The 20,052-nt window shown below is 44.3% G+C and overlaps 1 protein-coding gene, 1 long non-coding RNA gene and 1 pseudogene across 7 annotated transcripts in view; 2 read left to right on the forward strand and 1 right to left on the reverse strand.

The window, feature by feature from the left end:
• The first annotated feature begins 7,075 nt into the window (after positions 1-7,075).
• On the forward strand, positions 7,076-8,155 carry LOC129485778 (cyclin-dependent kinase 5-like; annotated as a pseudogene).
• Positions 8,156-15,654: 7,499 nt separating this feature from the next.
• Positions 15,655-18,126, reverse strand: LOC134737140 (uncharacterized). The gene is made up of 2 exons (XR_010121755.1): positions 17,945-18,126; positions 15,655-17,675 (listed from the first exon to the last, which is right to left on the reverse strand). It is a non-coding gene; the product is annotated as an uncharacterized lncRNA (long non-coding RNA).
• The window catches only part of ZHX2 (zinc fingers and homeoboxes 2), a 268,568-nt gene continuing 265,811 nt past the window's right edge, over positions 17,296-20,052 (forward strand). For 5 of the 6 annotated variants that reach the window (XR_008659078.2, XR_010121751.1, XR_008659079.2 and 2 more), the window contains exon 1: positions 17,296-19,717. The gene's annotated coding sequence lies outside the window, so the exon portion shown is untranslated. The remainder of the gene's footprint in view (positions 19,718-20,052) is intronic. The other variant, XM_063642937.1, reaches the window with a different exon arrangement.

Genomic DNA, 20,052 nt, shown 5'->3' on the forward strand with positions numbered 1-20,052 from the left:
AAAAAGCAGGCCTTCCCGCCAGGATGTCCCTGAAGTGCCCAGTTCCCTCCCCAAGAGCAAATGGACATCCTTTATAAGGCACTGCTATAGCATAATCACCATCAGACAGGCTCAAAGCGCTTATGGTAATCCTAGAAAAATGGCTTTAAAATCCCATTGTTTAGAGCTTCTGCCTGCAAGATACAACTAAAAACCCTGAGTATTATATGCAAAACAAATGTTAAAAGACTCAAGTGTGGAGAGAAGGAAGTGGAGGACCTGAGGAACAATGACCAACCGGGCAGTGATTTCCCTGGGTTTTCTCTTGCCTGATACACCCTGGACTTGGAGTTGAAGCCAACTACCTGCAAACACTAACAGGCACAGACAAAAAAAAGTCCCAGCAAAACTCAACTAAAGCCCACTCTCTCCAGCCAAAGGACCAAGAAAGGGACAGCCTAGCAAGACAAAAAATTTTTAGATAATAATCACTCCTCTCCAGCCAATCACCACAAAAACACTGTGGTCCTGCCCCCACCCATGCCAACAAAGGCAGATTAAGGAACTGAGACTTCCACCCTTGCAGGGCTGTACTAAGGATAGTATCAGAAAAGGCGAAGAAAAGATTAGGACTTTTATCACCATTCATCTCAATGGAGACCATGTGGAGAGCCTGGACTTTCAACTTCATCCTGCAGTAATGAGGTGTCCCTCCTCTTCCCACTAAAGTGGTAGAGAGGTGAGAGTTTCAGCATAATCCATCAGTAACAAGGTCATCCCCACCATGGTGTCACTGGAACACCTACCCCTGCGCAGAAGTAACAGGTACCTACAGAGGCCAGGTGGAGAACCTGGACTTCCATCATCACCTGGCAGTAACAAGGCAGAGCCCCTCTTCTTTCTTCTGCCAGAGTGATGTCAGAGAAAGCCAGTTAAAACAGAAGGTTTCAGTAAGATCAGAGTATCATAACCTAATCTTAAAATTCCCATGTTTCAAAAATCACTTGTCATACCAAGTACCAGGAAGATGTCAAATTGAATGAGAAAACAATCACTAGATGCCAACACAGAGATGATGAAATTATGTTAGAATTCCCTGGCAATGATTTTAAAACACCTATGATAAAAATGTTTCATAGAGCAAACATGAGCTTGTTGCAAACAAATAAAAAATAGCCTCAGGAAAGAAATAAAAAGTCTCCACAAAGATCTATAAAGAATATAAAGGGAAACCAAGTGGAAATTTTAGACCTGAAGCTAAAACCTCAGTGGCTGGACTCAACGGTACAATGAAAGAGCAGAGGAAAGAATCAGTGAATTTAAACACAGAACAATCTGAACAAGAGAAAAAATAGATTGAAAAAAATTATGATAATAAAAAAAACTCAGGGACCTGTCAGACCATAGCAAAAGATCTAACATTTGTGTCATTGGGGTTCCAGAAAGAGATAAGAAAGAGAACAGGGATGAAAGATTACCCAAAGAAATAATGGCTGAAAACATCCCAAGTTTGTGAAGAGACATAAAACTAGGGATTCAAAATGCTGAGTGAACCCCAAATAAGATCATTGTGTATGCACCAAACAACGGAACTGCAAAACCTGTGAAGTAAAAATTAATAGAATGAAAAGGAGAACTAGACAAATCCACAATTATAATTGGAGACTTCAACACTGTCCTCTCAATGATTAATAAAAACAATTAGACAAAAATCAAGGATATAGAACTCAAAACACTATCAACCAATAAAATCTAATAGACATAGCTGGAACACTCTTCTCAAATAACAGCAGAACACACATTTATTTGAGTGTCCATGGAATATATACCAGGACAAAAAATATACTAGGCTGCAAAAAAAACTTTAACAAAGTTAAAAGAATGGAAATCATAAATAGCGTATTTTCCAACCCCAGTGAAGTCAAACTAGAAATCAATTATGGTAAGATAATGGAATAATCTCTAAATGCTTAAAAACTAAGCAACACACTTCTAGATAATCCATGGGTCAAAGAGAAGGTTTCAAAGGAAATTTTTAAAATTACATTGACTTGAATAAAAATTAAAATCAAACATGAAAATTTGTGAGTCACAGCTAAAGCAGTGCTGAGGGAAATTTATAGCATTAAATGTATACATTAGAAAAGAAAGAAAGAAAAGTCTCAAATTAATAACCTAAGCTTCCATCATGAGAACCTGGAAAAAGAAAAGAAAAAGAAATTCGAAGCAAGAAGAAATCAAATACTAATTGATACAGTTTGGTTGTGTCCCCTCCCCAATTTCATCTTAAATTGTAGCTCCCATAATTCCCACATGTTGTGAGAGGGAGCTGGTGGGAGATAATTGAATCATGGGGGCGGTTTCCCTCATATCACTCTCATGATAGGAATAAATCTCACAAGATCTGATGGTTTTATAAGGGGAAACCCCTTTCACTTGGCTCTCATTCTCTCTTGCCCACAACCATGTAAAAAGTCCGTTTGCTCTTTCTTTGTCTTCCGCCATGACTATGTGGCCTTCCTAGCTACATGGAACTGTGAGTCCATTAAATCTTTTTTTCTTTGTAAATTGCCCAGACTCAGGTATGTCTTTATCAGCAGCGTGAAAATGAACTAATACACTAATATAAAACCAGAAACCAGTATAATAAAATTGAAAAGAGAAAACTAACAAAGAAAAATTCAATGAAATAAGGAGCTAGTTCTTTAGAAAGAACTATACACTGAAGAGGTTCTGCACAGCAAAATAAACTGTCAACCAAGTAAACAGACAACATACAGAATAGGAGAAAATGTTTGCAAACTATACATCTGACAAAGGTCTAATATCCAGCATCTGTAAGGAGCTCCAACAAATTTACATGAAAAAAAAAACCCAATCAAAAAGTGGGCAAAGGATATAAACAGACACTTCTCAAAAAAAGACATACATGCAACCAACAAACATGAAAACAAAAAGCTAATCATTAGAGAAATGCAAATCACTGATCATTAGAGAAATGCAAATCAAAACCACAATGAGATACCATCTCACACAAGTCAGAATGGCCATCACTAAGAAGTCAAAAAATAACAGCTGCTGGCAAGGTTGCAGAGAAAAAGGAACACTTATACACTGTTGGTGAGAGTGTAAATTAGTTCAGCCATTGTAGAAAACAGTGTGGCAATTCCTCAAAGACCTACCACAGTACCAGGTTAAAAGAAGGTAATCATATGATTTAATCAATAAACATAGACACAGCATTTGACAAAATTCAACAGCCATTCATAGTTAAAAAAAAAGCTCTCAGAAAATAAGAATAGTGGAGGATTTCCTCACCTTGATCAGAAGGATTTGCAAAAATCCTGTAACGAATATTATGCTTAATAGTGAAAGACTGAAAGCTTCCCCTCTATGATTGGGAGCAAAGAAAGTGTCCGCTCTCACCACTCTTATTCAACATAGTGCTAGAAGTCATAGCTAGTGCAAGAAGGCAATAAATGGTATATATTAATATATTGAAAAGAAAGAAATAATGCTGTTCCTGCAGAAGACATGATTGTCTATATTAAAAAACCCCAAGGAATCTACCAAAAAAAATCCTAAAACTAATAGATGAGTTCAATAAAGTTGCAGGATACAAGATAAACATAGAATCAATTATATTTTTATATATTAATACTAGCAATGAACAAATGGATACCAAAATAAAAAATACAAATACTATTTACAATCACTCGAATCTAATACTTAGGTATAAAAATAGCAAAGCATGTAAGGACTTGTATGCTAGAAACTATGCAAAGCTAATGAAAAAAGTCAAAGAATATCTAAATAATGTAGAGACTTATTGTATTCACGGATTAGAAGACTTAACTTAGTAAAAGTGTCAGTTGTCCCCAAATTGACACAGAGGTTAAATGCAGCTCCTATCTTAATCCCAGCAAGGATTGTTATACACCTAGACTATATTATTCTAAAAGGTATAGAGACAGACCAAAAAATAGACTATCTAAAATAATCTTGAGAAAGAAGAATAAAGTGGGAGGAATCAGTTACAAGACTTATTCAGTTTCAAGACTTATTATATAGCTATGGTAATCCAAACTGTATGGTACTGCTATAGGGATACACACATAGAATAATGGAACAGAACAGAGAATTCAGAAATAGACCCACACCTGTATCCCTAACTGATTTTTGACGAAACTGCAAAATCAATTCAATGAAGAAAAGAGTTTTCTCAATAAATGTCTGGAGCAATTGGACATCCATAGGTGAAAAAGGAACATCAATCTAAATCATACAAAAATTAACTCAAAATGGATCACAGACTTAAGTGCAAAACATAAAAACTATAACACTTTCAGAATGAAACATAAGAGAAAATCTTGGCCAGACTCGGTGGCTCATAACTGTAATTCCAGCACTTTGGGAGGTGGAGGTAGGTGGATCACGTGAGGCCAAGAGTTGAAGACTAGCCTGGCCAACATGGCGAAACCCCATCTCTACTAAAAATGCAAAAAGTAGCTGGACATCGTGGTGCATGCCTGTAGTCCCAGCTACTCAGGAGGCTGAGGCACAAGGTTGCAGTGAGCTAAAATTGTGCCACTGCACTCCAGCCTGGGGAACAGAGCAAGACTCTGTCTCAAAAAAAAAAAACACCTAAAAAAAGAATGTATAAAAAATAAGAAAATCTTTAGGATCTACGGTTTAGGATCTAGGGCTAGGCAAAGAGTTTTTTGACATGATACCAAGAGTATGATATGTAAAAGGAAAATATTCAAAATCAGACTTCACCAAAATTAAAAATCTTGCTCTGTGAAAGGGCATGTCAATAGTATGAAAAAGCAAGCTACAGAGTAGAGAAAATATTTGCAAATCACTTGTTCAAGAAAGGACTAGTATCTAGAATAAATAAAGACTTCTCAAAACTCAACAGTATAAAAACAAATAATTCAATTAGATAATGGGCAGGAGACATTATTTTTCACTTTTGGAGAGACACAGATGGCAAATAAACACATGATAAATGTTCAACATCATTAGCTATTAGGGAAATGTAAATTAAAACCACAAAGAGATATCACTACATACCTATCAGAAAGGCCAAAATAAAAAATATTTACAACAAAATGCAGGCAAGCTGGGTGACTCATACATTACTGGTGGAAAAGTAAAATGATACAACCACTCTGGAAAACAGTTTGGCAGTCGCTTGCAGAATTAAACATGCCCTTACCAGGTGACCCAGCAATCACACTCCTAGGCATTTATCCCAGATAAATGAAACCATAAGTTCATACAAAAACCTGTACACAAATGTTTATCACATCTTTATTTGTAATAAACCCCAAATGGAAATAATTCAGATGTCCTTCAACACATAAATGGTCAAACAAACTGTAATACACCCAAAACAGAGAACACTGCTTAGGAATAAAAAGGAACAAATTACTGAAATACGCAACAACCTGGATTTATCTCCAGAGAATAATCGGAGTGGAAAATACCCAGTCCTGAAAGGTCACATACTGTATAATTCCCGTTTATATAAAATTAGCTCAACCATTGTGGAAGACAGTGTGGCAATTCTTCAAGGATCTAGAACCAGAAATACCATTCGACCCATCAATCCAATTACTGGGTATATACCCAAAGGATTATAAATAATTCTACTATAAAGACACATGCACATGTATGTTTATTGCAGCACTGTTCACAATAGCAAAGACTTGGAACCAACCCAAATGTCCATCAATGATAGACAGGATAAAGAAAATGTGACACATATACACCATGGAATACTATGCAGCCATAAAAAAGGATGAGTTCATGTCCTTTGCAGGGACATGGATGAAGCTGGAAACCATCATTCTCAGCAAACTAATACAGGAACAGAAAACCAAACACTGCATGTTCTCACTCATAAGTGGGAGTTGAACAATGAGAATACATGGACACAGGGAGGGGAACATCACATTACCAGGGCCTATCGGGGGTGGGGAGGTAGGGGAGGGAGAGCATTAGGACAAATACCTAGTGTAAATGATGGGTAGATGGGTGCAGCAAACCACCATGGTACATGTATACCTATGTAATAAACCTGCACATTCTGCACATATGTCCCAGAACTTAAAGTAAAATTTGAAAAAAAAAGATGTCTGAAATGACAAAATTATAGGGATGGTGAACAGATTAATGGTTGCTAGTGGTTTTGAAGGGAACAGGGATGAAGAAGTAGGTGTGGCTATAAAAGGGCAACAAGAGGTATGCTGTGTTTGTGAATATGTCATTATCTCAAAATAAAAATCTTAATTAAAAACATAACTACAGGCCCAGCTCAGTGGCTCACATCTGTAATCGCAGCACTTTGGGTGCCCGAGGCGGGTGGATCACGAGGTCAAGAGATGGAGACCATCCTGGCCAACATGGTGAAACTCTATCTCCACTAAAAATACAAAAATTAGCTGGGTGTGGTGGCGGGCGCCTGTAGTCCCAGCTACTCAGGAGGCTGAGGCAGGAGAATCTCTTGAACCTGGGAGGCGGATGTTGCAGTGAGCCAAGATCACACCACTGCACTCCATCCTGGCAACAGAGCAAGACTCCATCTCAAAAAAATAAAAAAATAAAAACCACAAAAAACTCAAATTTCAAAGAAGCAAAAAAAAAAAAAAATTTAAAAAGAATGCATCCAAAACCAATGAAATCTAAATAAAGCCTGTACTAGTTTTCACCAACGTCAACTTCCTCATTTTGAAAACTGTACTGTGGCTATGTAAGATGTTATCGTTGAGGAAAACTGGGTGAAGGGTACATACCATCTCTGTGTATTATTTTTGCAGCTTCTTACGAGTCAAACTATTTCAAAATGAAAAGTTGTCACTTAAAAAAAACACATTTAAAATTAGTTGGGCATGGTGGTGTACAGCTACAGTCCCAACTACCCAGGAGGCTGAGGCAGGAGGATTGCTTGAGCCCAGGAGTTTGAGGCTGCAGGGAGCTATGATCATGCCACTGCACTCCAGCCAGGACAACAGAGTGAGACCCTGTCTTTAAAGAAAAGAATAAATGAAATAAAAATTTAAAAACATTTAATATTCTTGAGTCTTAAAACCGAGAGCCCACAGGGGCCCCTGCGGCCACCGCAATGCAGAAATACGAGAAACTGGAGAAGATTGGGGAAGGCACCTACAGGGCAGTGTTCGAGGCCAAAAACCGGGAGACTCATGAGATCGTGGCTCTGAAATGGGTGAGGCTGGATGACAACGATGAGGGTATGCCGAGTTCCACCCTCCGGGAGATCTGCCTACTCAAGGAGCTGAAGCACCAGAACAACATCAGGCTTCATGACGTCCTGCACAGCGACAAGAAGCTGACTTTGGTTTTCAAATTCTGTCACCAGCACCTGAAAAAGTATTTTGACAGTTGCAACGGTGACCTGGATCCTGAGATTGTAAAGTCATTCCTCTTCCAGCTGCTAAAAGGCCTGGGATTCTGTCACAGCCGCAATGTGCTACGCAGGGACCTGAAGCCCCAGAACCTGCTAATAAACAGGAATGGGGAGCTGAAATTGGCTGACTTTGGCCTGTCTCGAGCCTTTGGGATCCCCATCTGCTGTTACTGAGCTGGAGTGGTCACACTGTGGTACCACCCACCAGATGTCTTCTTTGGGGCCAAGCTGTACTCCACATCCATTGACATGTGGTCAGCCGGCTGCGTCTTTGCAGAGCTGGCCAATGTTGGACGGCCTCTTTTTCCAGGCAATGATGTCGATGACCAGTTGAAGAGGATCTTCCGGCTGCTAGGGACGCCCACCAAGGAACAGTGGCCCTCCATGACCAAGCTGCCAGACTATAAGCCGTACCCAATGTACCCGGCCACAACATCCCTGGTGAACGTCATGCCCAAACTCAATGCCACAGGGAGGGACCTGCTGCAGAATCTTCTGAAGTGTAACCCCATCCAATGTATCTCAGCAGAAGAGGCCCTGCAGCACCCCTACTTTTCCGACTTCTGTCCACCCTGGGCCCTGGGACCCCTGGCCACCAGGCTGGGGCCTGGCCTATTCAAGCCCCATCTTAGAAGGGGTGGGACAGTGGGGGTGCCCAGTGTGCTGAGCTCCAGCTGTGCTGGACCCAGCCAGGATGGGATGCCTGAATCCAAGTTTCTCACTTCCTTTGTGGACTTTATTTAATTTCCTTTTTTTTTTTTTTTTTTTTTGAGATGGAGTCTTGCTCTGTTGCCCAGGCTGGAGTGCAGTGGTGCGATCTTGGCTCACTGCAAGCTCCGCCTCCTGGGTTCATGCCATTCTCCTGCCTCAGCCTCCCGAGTAGCTGGGACTACAGGCACCACGCTAGGCTAATTTTTTGTACTTTTAGTACAGACGGGTTTTCACCATGTTAGCCAGGATGGTCTTGATCTCCTGACCTCATGATCCACCCACCTCGGCCTCCCAAAGTGCTGGGATTATAGGCGTGACCCACCATGCCCGGCCAACTTTGTTTAATTTCATAAATTGGCTCCTTTCCCACACACACACACACACACACACGAAATTTAATATTCTTATTTTGTTACCTTTGATCAATTCTTAAAAGACCACAGGCAAATCCTTGTCCCAGTGCCTCGGTTTCCATGTGGCCACTCTGTAGATACACCCACTGCCCTGGGAAGCACACTTTCTGCTAAATGCACATCAGTTATCAATCAGAATCCTCAACTCACATGTGCAAGGCTTACCACTTTCTTTACTTTCTATGACGCAACTTCATTTGTATGTTAAGGTCCTATTCAGCCAATGTGAAAATGATCGCAGGCAGTTCAACTTCTATCCCTTGCTCACTTCCCCAGGGAGATTGTTCAGGTTCGGGGACACAGACAGAGCCTGATATCAACATGGGGGTGGGGGGCAGGGAGAGAGAGGGGGCAAGCACATTCCTATGCTCAGAGTGTCATCTGTGCACCCCGCAATCTTGAGGATCCATCACCCCATCATTCCTCATCCACACCATTTGGATTAATGTCCTATGCCTACTGTAAGAGATTACCACACACGTCGTTGTTGAAAATGATACAAATGTATGCTCTTATAGTTCCAGAGGTCAGAGGTCTAAAATGGGTCTCATGGGATGAAAATCAAGGTGTCCACAGGGCTGCTTCCTTTTGGGAAGCTCCAGAGGAGAGTCCGTTGTCTTGCCTTTTCCTCTTTCTAGAGGCTGCCTACTTTAACAGGGTGTGGTGGTGTGTGCCTGTTGGAGGCTGAGATGGGAGGAACACTTGAGCCTAGGAGATGGAGGTTACAGCAAGCTGAGATCACACCACTTCACTCCAGCCTGGGTGATAGAGTGAGACCCAATCTCAAAAAAAAAAAAGTTTAAAGGCTGTCTACATTCCTCACTTGTGGCTGCATCACAGTGACCTCTTGCTTTCATGGTCATGTCTTTTTCTCTAACTCTGACCTTTTGCCTCCCTCTTATAAAGAGCCTGGTGTTCATGTTAGAACCACAGGATAATCCAGGATAATCTTCCTTCTCAAGATCCTTAACTTAATTATATCTGTGAAATCCCTTTGCCATGTAAGAGGACACATGCACAGTTTCCAGGGACTAGGACGTGGACCTCTTTGGGGCCATTATTCTGGTGTTTTGTTTTGTTTTGTTTTGTTTTGTTTTGTTTTTTGAGATGTTGTCTTGCTCTGTCACCCAGGCTGGAGTGCAATGGCATGATTTCAGCTCACTGCAACCTTTGCCTCCTGTGTGCAAGCAATTCTCCTGCCTCAGCCTCTGGAGTAGCTGGGATTACAGGCATGTGCCACCACGCCTGGCTAATTTTTGTATTTTTAGTAGAGACAGGGTTTCACCATGTTGGCCAGGCTGGTCTCAAACTCCTGACCTCATGATCCACCCACCTCGGCCTCCCAAAGTCCTGGGATTACAGGTGTGAGCCACTGCACCCAGCCTGGGCCCATTATTCTATGGACTACACCACCCTGGGCACTTGGGATCATACCACACTCATCCCCCACACTGGTTACTCTTGCTGCATCACACACCACCCCACAACTTAGGAGTGTGAGACAACCATTTTATTATTTACACTATTCTGTGGCTCAGGAATTCAGACAGGACACAATGGGAATGGCTTGTCTGCTCCAATGATGTCTAGGGCAACAGCTGGTAAGACCGGATCCCTGGGAGTGACTCAACAGCTGGAAGCTGAAATCATCTGGAGGGTTCATCGTTCCCTTGTCTGATGGTGGATGCCAGCTGTTGGCTGGGATCTCACCTGGGGCTGCTGACTCGAGGCCTCTCCTAATGTGCTGAGGTCACCTTACAGCACAGCAGCCTCTAGGGAAACGGACTTCTTACACAGAGGCTCAAGTTTCCAAAACTCAAGTGTCCCAGCAGGCACAGCAGAAGCTGCATTGCCTTTCGCAACCCAGCCTCAAAAATCACATAGAATCATTCATTTCTGCTGCACCCTATTGATCAAAGCACTCACAAACCCAACCAGATTCAAGGACGGGGAAATAGACCCTATGTCCTGATAGAAGGTGGTAAAGTCACTTTATGGAACAGCCAAGGGGAGGGAAGGCAGGGTTTTCTCTACCTCCCTCACTAAGCAACCACTTTTTCTCTGGTGTCTCTCTACCCACCCCCAGAACTCTACCTGGAAATGGCTCAGGTCTTCTGATCTGATCCCACAGTCCTTGGGCGTGGATGTTGCCTCTTCCTTGGGATTCATCCAGAGAGAAGGAATCTGCAGCACCCTCATTATTTTCCCTCCAACTCTCTCTCTTCTCCCAAACGAAGGCATCCATTCCAGGTGCGGGAGAGGCAGCAGTGAGGCTTCTCTTTTTTCTGTTCTCTCTAAAATTTATTGTCCATGTCCTAAGTTCTTTCCATCCCCCTAGGGATCCACATTTTTAAAACTAGAAAGCCAGGAGTTTGCTCAAAAATGCAATTTTTACCTCATTCCTTCTCTGAGGGGAAAAGCGTCAAAAATTCTTATCTCTACTTGGATGGGGTGAAGAAGGTCAAGGGGTACAAGGATATGGATGGAGGTGATACCATCACTAAACGTTTCCAAAAATGTTGTCTTGCCACAGGTACAATTCCCACAACAGCTTGTGTCTTCTGTTGAGGTCTCCAAGGGACTCTCCTCTGAATAAATAATACCCATTTCCCCAATCCAGTATGCAAATAAAATAAGGAGTACATATGGGGCCCAATAAATCATCTATCTTCATCACCGTTAGTAGCCACGCTGAAGGAGGGGATCATAGGTCTGCACTATGGACTAAATATTGGTGTCCCCTCAAAATGCATATGTTGAGGCCCTACTCCCCAATGTTTTGGTATTTGGAGATGGGATCTTTGGGAGGTAATTAGGATTAGATGAGCCCATAAGGTTGGGGTCCTTATGATGGGATTAGTGACCTTATAAGAAAAGATACCAGAGAGCTAGAGAGCTTGCTTGCTTGCTTGCTCTGTTTCTGTCTGGCTTTCCTTCTCTCTCTCTCTCTCTCTCTCTCTCTTCATTCACACAAAGTAGTCATGAGAGCGTGTAGCAAGATGGTAGCTGCCTAAAAGTGTTGTTTAAGCTACCCAGCTGGGTATTTTTTATGGCAGCCTGAGCTGACTAATATCATCTGTTAGCCATGTGGGCTGCAAATACACAACCCAGAATGAGAACTGGCATACCCACACAGGTGCAGGCAGTGCTGCTGGGAGTGCCCCAACCAGTGCTAAGACAAAGAACAAAGGAGACTCAGGGTCTCAGGGGAGTGCCCCGGGGAGGAAGGGTGCAGCTGAGCTAGACACTTCCAGAGTCAGGGAGAAGCAGAAACATCCTCTGGAGAAAACCCCTCCTCCTGGAAACCAGGAGTGGGGAAGGCGAACGCCTTAAATGTCATCTATGGCTGCTGAATTATACATGTTTTCATTCATTTATTCATTCAGCAAACATTTACTCAGCATCTACCCTTTATCAATTGTTTATTTCTATGGAAAAAACACCTGCCAAAATCTTAGCAGCATAAAACAGCACAAATTCACTATCTCAGAATTTCTGCAGGTCGGAAATCTAGTCATGGCCTCACTGGATTCTCTGCTCAGGGTCTCACTGGACTGAAATCAAGGTGTCAGTCAGAGCTGCGCTTCTCGTCTAGGTCTCAGGGTATTCTTTCAAGCTTGTTGGGTATTGGCAGAATTCATTTCCTTGTGCTTGTAGGACTGAAGTCCCAAGTGTCTTGTTAACTGTCAGCCAGGGTCTGCTCTCAGCTTCTAGAAGTGGCTCTCAGGTCCATCTTAGCAACAGAAAACCTCCCTCATGTAAAATCCCTCTCATTCTTTGAATGTCTCTGACTTTCCCTTCTGCCACCAGCCAGAGAGACCTATCTGCTTTTAAAGGACTCATATGATTAGATCAGGCCTATCCAGATAATCTTCATAATCTCCATATTTCAAGGGCAAGTGATTCGGCACTTTAACAACACCTGCAAAATCTTTTCACAGCAATGCCTACATCCATGGTTGATTGAATAACCAGGGACTGGGAATCTTGGGGGCCATCTTTGAATTCTGCCTGCTATATATCCCATGTGAGGCAAGAAACAAGGACACAGAGATGACTATGGTGAAATACCCATCCACAAGAGACTTATAGTAAAATGGATACAGCAAATACAGAGAAGTAACTAGATTATTGGGCAATAATTGCTAACTCAAGGTTAAGTGCAAGGTTCTGTAGGACTTCAGAGGAGGCAGGATTAACTCTTTGGGAGAGTACAGGAAGGCTTCCTAAAGAAAGTGACATTTGATCTGTGTCTTGAAGGACCAAGGAAGAGGGAAGCCATTCCAGGTACAGGGTGCACCATTTACAAAGATGGCAAAATCATGGAAAATGTAGGGAGTGACAAGGAGCCCAGTGATGCTAAATTGTAGAGAACAAGATTAGAAGAGGCAGAAGACTAGGCTGGAAATGCTGATTTGGACAAGTTTATGCAAGATCACACCTGCCACCCCAAAGAAGTAGAAAGCAATAAAAGATTGTAAGCAAGGAGGTGACCAAGAAAGATCTGTGTTTTGGTAACAGCATGGCTAGTAGATGTAGAAATTGGAGCCAGGGAAATGAGTTAGTTGGTGTTTACAGAATTTCAAGTTCCTTGAACTGTCTTAGGTAAAGCTGCTATAGAACAAATAACCAGAGGCTGGGTGGCTTAAACAAGAGAAATTTATTTCGCACAGTTTTGGAGGCTTGCAAGTCTGAGATCAGGGTGCCAGCATGATCAGGTTTGGGTGACAGCTCTCTTCCTGGCCATCGTCTTGCTGTGTCCTCACTTGGAGGGAAGCAGGGAGAGAGAAAGTGAGCTCTCTGGTGCATCCCTTTATAAGGGCACCGATCTCGTTAAAAGGAGAACAGTTCCCTTGTCCCCCTCGCAGGGCATGCAATGAGGGTGTGGTTGGCTTCTTCAGTGCCCCGCTACTCAAACTTCTACGGGAGTGTACAGACGGGCAGGCCGTGAGGCTTCGACCCCACTGCAGTGCCTAGGGGTGAATGTTTGTAGCTCCTGAAGCCCCAGTGGGTGTGTGTTACAGGGTGCTCTTTTAGTTTAGCTGTCTATAGGCGGCTTGTGTTAACCAGCTCAATTAGACCCCCTTCCTTATCACAAGGACAGAGGGATTTCTGTATTCCAGGGTTTCTTGCCTTGGCGTACCAGAAGAATCTGATGACACGTGGGCTTGGAGAATGAGTGCAAGGTTTTATTGAGTGTAAATAGCTCTCAGCAGATGGGGGAGCCAGAAGGGAGATGATTTTCCCCTGGAGTCGGGCTGCTCAGCAGCCCAAATCTTCTCCAACTGCCCCTCTCGTCTGGCTGCCTGTGTCTACCTGCTAGAGTCTCGGGTTTTTACAGGACCCGAGTGTGGCAGGCCAGGGTGGTCTTGGAAAATGCAATGTTTAGATGCAAAAGCAGGAGTGCCTGTCGTCACCTAGGTCTGTAGGGGTGGAGCCCTGGCCAGGGACCCGCCTTTCTCTACCCAGCACTCCAGTATCACCATAATGAAGGCCCCACCTTCACGATCTAATCACCTCCCAAAGGCCCCGCCCACTCCCTAATATGATCACATCGAGGATTAGGATTTCAACATATGAATTGGGGGGCAAGGGAGCACAAACATTCAGCCCTTCAACCCGTGGCACTGATTCTTATGCTCTCAGAGGGAGCAACACTGTAATAGATTCATACATGAAGAACTGTGACAGGCAGCCAGGTGTCAGCAGTGTGAAACATGTACTGCTTAAGTAGCATGTGTGGCCATGAGATGGTTTTAAATGATGTGCAGGTACAGCACGAAATAGCTCTGACTCAGAGAAAGTTACAACTTTCAGTTCTCTCCCCATCCTTTTAATTAGCTCAAGAAAAAATTCTGTTTGCTGCTACCCTGTCTCTAATCACTTTCTAATACCTTTCCCCTCCGTCTCGACCTTCTGCAAATAAGAGTATCTAGCCAGCTCAGTAGTGCTGTTTTTTCTTTCCCTTGGTTATTTTCACTGTTACCTTTCATTGGTTCATTTGAAAATTCAATACCGGATTTTCTTGTTTCTATTGTGACAAAAGGCTTCTTTAGTATTAGTATGAAATAAGTGCATTTAAGTTTTAAAAATGTGAATCAATGTAAATAAAATGTTGTTTTTTGAGACAGAGTCTAGCTTTGTCACCAGGATGGAAGTGGTACAATCTCAGCTCACTGCAACCTCTGCCTCCCCGGTTCAAGCGATTCTCCTGCCTCAGCCTCCTGAGTAGCTGGGATTACAGGCACTCACCACCACACCTGGCTAATTTTTTTGTATTTTTTATTAGAGATGGGGTTTCACCATGTTGGCCAGGCTGGTCTCAAACTCCTGACCTCAAATAATCCACCTGCCTCAGCCTCCCAAAGTGCTGGGATTACAGGTGTGAGCCACGACCCTAGCCAAACAAAATGTTAAATTAAAAATACTATAGGTAGTCCCTTTGCTACTGGGACAAAATTGGTGAAGGTGGTTTGCACATGAGTTAATTTGCAAGCCACAAGTATAGTGGGAAGCAGGCAGGATTTGTAATCTATCAAATGTGGGCTCAAGACCTGCTTCTAACTTATCAGCTATATGGCCCATGGATAATTCATAAACTTCTATAAAGTTTCCTCCTACAAATTAAGGAGACAATATACTATGCAGAAGGTTGTTTAAAAGATTAAATGACATAAAGTATAAGAAGCGCCTCCCAGGCAGCCATGTACATAGTAGGCACTTGCAGTCACAGTGTATATCCTTAAATAATGGAAACCTCTGTTTTTGGCATAGTAGGCACTCCTGTCACAGTGTATATCCTTAAATAATGGAAACCTCTGTTTTTGGCAACACCAAACATGAACTTAACTCCAGTACCTGCTGAGTATCTATGCTTGCTAAATGAGTTCTTATTTGCTTAGGATCTGGGACCTGTGGTGGGGGATCCTTCATGAACAACAACTAAAATCAAGAAAAGCTTTGATTTGGAGAGTGGGCCAGCTCAGGCATCATGGACCAAGAGGCCTCTCTACCCCCTTGTCCTGGCCTCCAATATTTCACAATGCTACCTATACCCTGCAGAGCTCAGGGGGAAGTAGATCTGGAACATTCAGATATATGTGCAAATAAAGACACGAATAATAACTCCCGTTTTATTTATCTATCACTGTGTAATAAACCACCCCAAAAGTGAATAATGTTAAACGACTGCAGTCTTATGATCATCTCATGATTCTGTGGGTTGACTAGGTGGAGCTGGCTGGTTTTCCTCTACATAATGTCAGGTGAAACTAGAGTCAAGTGGGAGATCGATTAGGCTGGAGCATCCAAGGTGGCTAAAGTCTGTGTATTAACCAGGATCTCAGGTGGAGCTGTTGTCCCTATCACCTTTGTTTTCACTCCATGTGGCCTCTCCATGAAACTCGGGCTTCTCACAGCATGGCAGCAGGACCCTAAAAGGAAGGAAACAGAAACTGCCAGTCTCTTAAGACTTGGATTTAGATGTCTCAGAATATCACTTTCATTGCATCCAAAGCAATTACAGGACCAGTCCAGATTCCAAGGGAGGGGAAGTAAACTCCACCTCTTAATGGTGACATATTTTTCAAAAAGGGAAGGAAAGGATTGAAAAAAGCCATCTTAGAAGACTACCACACCTCCTAAAGCTTTCACTTTTTGCAAAAGGTTTTTATTCTTGAAATATGTGTATATTTCAATAAGCAAATATGTACCTAGGAATTCATCCTAAGGAAGTAATCGCAGATGATTCAAAAGATCTGACACAAGGTTGTTCATTGGAATAAAATTGAAACTACCCAATGCCCAACAACAGGGGACCAATTAAGTCCAAAGGTAGTTGAGGACAGTGTTTTAAAAGTCTATTCTCTGGGAAGCAGGTAAAATTAAGCTTAAATTCCAACTCCATTACTTAGTATCTGTGTGATGTCAAGCAAGGTACAGTACTTAAGCTCTTTAAGTCTCAGTTTCTATTTCTGTAAAATAAAGATAAAACAGATTTTTGTGATGATTCAATGAAATGATACATATAAAAGGCTCAGCACATGGTAAACGATCAATAATTGTGAACTGCTATTATTATTTATGAGAGTCATTAGTGCTATCATATTAGTGCAAATCTTTCCCATTCTCTCCATTTCCAGGCACACAATGCTTCCATGGATCTTTACAGTTAACTTTGTGATTAGTTCTGACCAATCAGTTGTAAGTGAAAGTGGCATATGCTACTTCCTGGCTGAACATTTACTTGTCCAACATTATTGATTCTGAAGCTCCTAAATACTGTCAGATAACGGTCTGTCTACTCCATGGGTACACTTAAAGCAAACGGGGATCATACCACATAAAGCAAAAACCACCTTTGTCTTATTCCTCATTGTTTTCTCTTTATATGGTGCAAGTTCAGTCCATGCTAAACTCTGAACAATTTAAAAACACTGCAACACATCAGAAGCCCCTCATCCTTGCTAGTATCCATGAGATCCAAGTGCTCTGAAGATATGAGAATCCAGCAGACCGTTTAAAGGGTTACCTGGTTTCCCTCTGGCCTGGCCCATTCCACCCTACATACAATCTGTCACCCAGCCAGAAGCAGGTGGCAATGAGGTGGCAGCAAGGGAAACTTGGCTTATAGAAAACCCTCCTAAGTGATTGATCATCCAGAGGAGGTGCAGCCTCAAAATAGGAATAGCTTCGTTAAGGTTTGGGTAATTTCCATGGAAACAGACAGAACTAGACTTATTTTAAAGGGGGAGGGGGCAGGGAGTGGAATGGCCTGGAAGGGGCATAATAAGGTAAGCCATGTAAAAATGCTGAAGTTGGTGTGGCCGGGCGGGACGGGACAAGGCGGGGGAATGAGGGGAGGGTCCCATATTTTTTTCTTTTCTTTTTACAATTTTGGTTCACCCTGGGTGAGGCAGAGGTGGGGAGGAGATCAGGCATTGGTAAATTCTGATGTTGATGGCAAGTAAATTAGGTTCTTAGCCGGTACCAAATGAGGTTGAGAAAGATGTGGCCCAAGCTGGATTACAGTCATCAAGAAGTTAACAGAATCCTGTAAGAGCCCCTCCAGTCGCCTTTCAGGTCCGCGAGCATCACGCAAGAGACTCCTTCCCAGGATAGATAGAATCTTGTTTTAAGGGCTGTTAAAATGCAAACAAACAGACCCTACATCAGCAATAACCGAACAAACAGGTGCAGGCCATTAAGAAAGTTTTGCATATAAGCTGTTTTAATTTTTGTTGCAAAGGATTTCTGGGGAGTCAAGGGGTGTGTCAGAAATTTGAGCTCTAGGGCAGAACTTAAAAAAACCTTTTAGCTACTTCCTTCTCCCCGGCCTCGGAAATGAAAAAGCCAAAAGGTCACCCAGCGCGTCCGCCACCCAGTCAGCCCCAAGGCCAGCCGTCCTCACCCCAGTCCGGGTCCTCGCCACTGGCCTCTCCGCTGCACACGGCCACCTGTTGATGCCCTCGCGCCCACAGCCGAGTTGCAAACGGCCGCTAGAGTTCGTTCTAATTCCCCAGAGCAGAGCTGGCCGGGAAGCCCCGACGCGACGCGCCTGCTAATCTGCAGGGCGGGCGGGGACTCCGCAGAGCCTCCCAGCCCCAGGATCCCTTTGTTTTCTCGCTGCGCTCGAAGCTTCTAAACTAGCCCTCAGACCGCATCCCCTCGTCCCCGTCCGGGAGCTGCCCGAGAGTCCACAGGCCAGCCCAGGGGGAAACAAGGTCCATCTGGACAGGAATGCGCGGCGCAGACAGGTTGCCGCCCGAGATCCCGAAGTGTGCCCGGATCCCGAATTCCTTAGAGCTCTTTAGCCGAGCACTGTGGCAGGAGCGCGGCGCCCGGAATACAAGTTCATGGTTCCGAGGCCGTGGGCGAAGGGCAGCGCGATCCCCGGCCACCTTTGCTCTAAGGCGCCAAGGGGAGCCTGGGGGCTGCCGCGGTGAGAGCTCCGCTCCCACTGGGAACATTGGAGTCCCAGTTGCGAAAGCGACCAGCCTAGCTTCCGAGGGACTTCTCTGCGAGCACCGCAGGCGTGTGCATTTCTTTGAATCTGAGAATTCCAGCGAACGCGGGCTCTACCAGAGTTTAAGTCGGCCCCTGGGGCGTCCGTTTGTTTATTGGCTCTTAAGGGAAAAAAGTTTGAAGATCTTTAACCAGCCTCAGACCTGGCGCGGGCGGAAATCCCGGAATCTCCCCAGGCAAAAGTGATCTAACTTCAAGTCGTTATATAAGTGGGGGACTCCTTCTTCCCCTCCCTACGCCGAGCCTTCTCATTATCATTCCGGGAGTAAAATGTGTCTCGCTCAACATAGTTTTAAAATCGTTATTATTATTTTCCTGAGCCTGAAGCCGGGCCAAGGCGCAGGCAGCGCCCAGGGTGCGTGGTGGCCCCACCCGCGCACAGTCCCACGCAAAGGGTCCCGGGGCCCGGGTGCCGCCAGAGCCGGGCCCGCAAGCGCGCCCTTCGGTCCCACGGTCCGCCACTCCACGTGGTCAAGATCAACAGTTTGTTGAGCTCATCAGTGACACCTTGAACTTTTCATAAAGAAAATGGGTATTGCACTGAGAGGGTTTGGCCGCGGCCGCCGCGCGGGGTCGTGCTTAATATTCAATGATCTCGCTCGCGCCTCCCCCTCCTCTTCTCGCAGAAATTCCACCGAGTCCGTTACTGGGCTCAGACTTTTAAGTTAATTTACTGCCCCCCTACCTTGGCCAGTAACCAGCGCCTTTAGGGCTAGCCTCCCCCCCAGCTCCTGACTGAAAAATGACATTTCGCCGGTGTCTCCGGAGGGGGCTGAATTTCACTTTGTAACTTTCTGCGGAACCCGAGCCCGGGTGGCAGCTCGGGTGGTGGTATCGTATGCAAATACGCATGCTGACGTTACAGATCATGTGGGTTTTGGCGTAGATTCCCCACTGATCGAGGCATTTTTTTTCCCTTTTTTTCCTTTTTTTTTTTTCTTTTAAAAATTTTGGCCACCGTTCTCCGTACGGGGGCTTTTTCTGTCTGTCTGTCTGTCTGGCAGGCTGGCTTTCCCCCTCTTTCCCACGGAGCCCGAGCCGGGCGCCCGGTGGGGAGTGGGGAGTGGGTGGGGGGAGCCAGCAGAGTTCCATTTTGGAACGCCCGTGCCGCGTCTCCGCGTTCCCAGCCCGGGTCCCCGCGTTCCCAGCCCCAGCGCAGGTAAGAAACTTCGCCTCGGCGCGGAGCCCCCCCAGCCGGCGCCGCCAGCCCCGAGCCCCGCACGCCGGGCGCCGGCCACTCCAGCCCAACTTTCCCACCGCCGCCGTCGCCGCCGCGGCTCCCGAAAATGTGTTGTTAATGGGACTTGGCCGGGTTTGTGATTGGAAGGGGGGTACGGAAGGGGGGGGGTGTGCAGGCTCTTTTTGCGGGTGGGAGGAAATGAGCGGATACAGAGAGGGAAGGAGATTTTTTTTAAGAGTTTTGATTACAAGTTTGGATAAATGGGAGCCAGAGCAAGGAGGAGGAGGAGGAGGAGGAAAAACATGTCTACGTTT

The sequence above is a fragment of the Symphalangus syndactylus genome, chromosome 7 (assembly GCF_028878055.3).
Source record: "Symphalangus syndactylus isolate Jambi chromosome 7, NHGRI_mSymSyn1-v2.1_pri, whole genome shotgun sequence".
Classification (NCBI taxonomy): Eukaryota; Metazoa; Chordata; class Mammalia; order Primates; family Hylobatidae; genus Symphalangus; species Symphalangus syndactylus.